This window comes from Myotis davidii, unplaced genomic scaffold (genome assembly GCF_000327345.1).
Source record: "Myotis davidii unplaced genomic scaffold, ASM32734v1 scaffold852, whole genome shotgun sequence".
In the NCBI taxonomy this organism is placed as follows: Eukaryota; Metazoa; Chordata; class Mammalia; order Chiroptera; family Vespertilionidae; genus Myotis; species Myotis davidii.
In genome coordinates this window covers 60685-63502 of record NW_006283141.1, presented here as the reverse complement: position 1 = coordinate 63502, position 2818 = coordinate 60685, and the positions used below count along the sequence as shown (strand labels likewise).

General features: G+C 43.5%; 1 pseudogene; it reads left to right on the top strand.

The window, feature by feature from the left end:
• The first annotated feature begins 230 nt into the window (after positions 1 to 230).
• The window catches only part of LOC102774225, a 46346-nt pseudogene continuing 43758 nt past the window's right edge, over positions 231 to 2818 (top strand).

The following is a 2818-nucleotide window of genomic DNA, read 5'->3' as shown; positions in this document are numbered from 1 at the left end:
CTGTTATATTTGCTGAGCCACAAAAATATTCATTGTGAGCCACATGCGGCCTGTGGGCCGTGAGTTTGACATGCTTGTTGTAGGTGATTGTTCTGTTGCAGCTCTTGGGAGGATTTGGAAGGTCAATGAGGGCAGAAAAATGGTGGTAGTTATGGAGTGGAGCTATATAGAGCTGAATTTATTTCATTTGAGAAAGGCAGCCTGTTTAGTTGAAGACATTGGGGTTCGGCATGATGGTGAGCGGAACCAGAGCAGAGTATGGATGACTAATAATCCAGGAGAGAAGGGAGAACTACTTGGCAGTCTCAGACATCAAGGAGTAGGTCTGGGGATACTGATAGAAGAATAAGGGTGGACCAAGAGGACAGAGTTGCAGGTTGGGGTTCTAGGTGAAGTTGGAAACCAAATGCAATGTGCTTCCATCTGAGCAAAGGCAAAGGTCCCTGGAGTAGAAGGGTCTGGGGCTTATAAGTGTCATCCATGTGGCCATTTGATCTTGTCACCCAGAAAATGACAGGACATGAAGAGATTGAGGAATGGTGGGGAGTGCATGCCAGCAAAAGAGATTGGATCGTTTCTTTAGGAAAAACAGTTTCTTTCCCAATGGTGCCAGACCTAATTAGGTTGGGGTCATGGTTTCCTCAGCCAGAACTATTGATACCAGGAGATGGTTGAAGTTAAAAGGCTTCCTCCCAGTGTCAACCTTTCTTGCAGCTTCTCAGTAAAACCCAGTTATTAATGGTGACTGTACCCCCTCTACAATTTTTTTCTAGCATTTCTGGGAATTGGGTTAATTTTAGCTATAAAAATAAATGGAACCACTGGTCTTTGAGTTGATGGGTTGTGTTCAGACTAACACTTTGAACCTCAAAATGAGTGACTGACTAGATCAGATCAACCAGTTGACAGCCTGTCTCCGTTTATCAGATTCTCTGAAGGCTCTGGAGAAGCTTAGCATCCTCATACTTTTACTCTGCCACCCGACTGTTCACCCGTTATCTCCCTGATAAAACTGTCGTGTCCTTCAAACTCCACCTTAAATGTTGCTTCCTGGTGACACCTTCCCTGACTCCCATTAATAGACTCATTTAGGCATCACTCCTGCCGTGGAGACTGGACTCTGGTTGTGAAATCATCATATTGTAGTATTATTTCTCCCTCCCTTAGTAAATTGTGAATTTTTTAAAAGATGGGGACTGTAGCTGTTTATCTTTTCATATCCAGCTCACTGTGCTTTTCGACATGATATTCAGTAAATCCTTGCTCAGTGAACACACAAATGAAAGTGTGATCTATTTTTCACAGTTTCATTCCAGCTTGTTCATTCTGAGTCAGAACCGCCCATGAATTGAAACTTTCAGACAACTATTGAACCATTGGAATTCTACTTTGTTAAGTTCTATCCCATTTTGTTTTTTGTTTTTTGTGTGTGTTTTTCTGGAGAACTTACAAAAATGTTAAGGAAGTGTCAGGATATTTTACACAAGGGATATTAGGGTATTATAGCATAACAGTCATTGGGCTAAGGCAGCCGTGGGCAAACTATGGCCCGCAGGCCGGATCCGGCCCATTTGAAATGAATAAAACTAAAAAAAAAAAAAGAGACCGTACCCTTTTATGTAATGATGTTTACTTTGAATTTATATTAGTTCGCACAAACACTCCATCCATGCTTTTGTTCTGGCCCTCTGGTCCAGTTTAAGAACCCATTGCGGCCCTTGAGTCAAAAAGTTTGCCCACCCCTGGACTAGTGGGTAAATTCTTGTGTAACTAGAATAGGCAAAATGCATACCTTTAGATGGAATGTTTTAAAAGTGAAATTGTTCCTCTAAATGTCTGTACTTTGTTCTCTGGAATGTAGGAAGCAGTCCATTAGTTCAAATCTGTCTTATTTTCTTCAGCTTGCTTGCTACAATTAATGCCTTCCTCTACAGATGGAAACAAAAGAAATTTATGCTCAAATACAGCTTCTACTGAAAGATATCGATTTCCTAAGAGGCAGAGAAGCAGAACTGAAGCAAAGAATTGAAGCTTTTGATTTGTAAGTAATGTTTTCATTTTGACTATTAAGAGTCTTTGAGTTTAAAACAAATACTACTAATTATTCTAATGCTAATTGCCAAATAGAATTCTTGGTTGTAAAGGTGCATTCAGCTAGTTGTAAAAGGCATAAGTTGGAGAAACCAAGATGGTGGCATAGGTTAACGCCGGAGATTGCTGCCTCGAACAACCAATTCAAAAATATACCTAACAGATGGAACAGACATCATCCAGAACCACAGGAAGGCTGTCTGAGTGGAAATTCTACAACTAGGAGTAAAGAGAATATCATACCCAGACTCAGAGGAGGCGCAGTGCTGAAGTGAAATACTCATGCGGAGTGTGCGGAGCGGGCTGGCAGCGGAGGGCGCGGTTGTTGTTTTCAATCAGGAGGGAGTTTCAGACTCAGAGCTCCAGAGCCTGGCGAGTCTCTAGGGACCTAGACTCAAACGGGAGAAGTGGGACTATCTGGCTTCGGTCAGAACTCGAAGGCAGATTTCTCTCTGAGGTTTGCAGTGGTTGCTGGGACTCTGTGAGGCAGAGCCCCTAGGGACAGAACTGAGAGCAGCAATAACTGCTCCCTCCACCCACCCTGTAGATCCCCTGGGACCCGCCCCGCCCAAGCCCTACACAGAGGCATTGCCGGATAGCCTCAGGGAAAGGCTAGATTAGCACCTCCCCAGAGGACAGAAGTTTTCCCACTGCAGACACAGCTGACTCTCACAGCCAGTTGGCCTGGAGGTCAAATCCCCCCAGTATCAACTACAACAATCCAGGC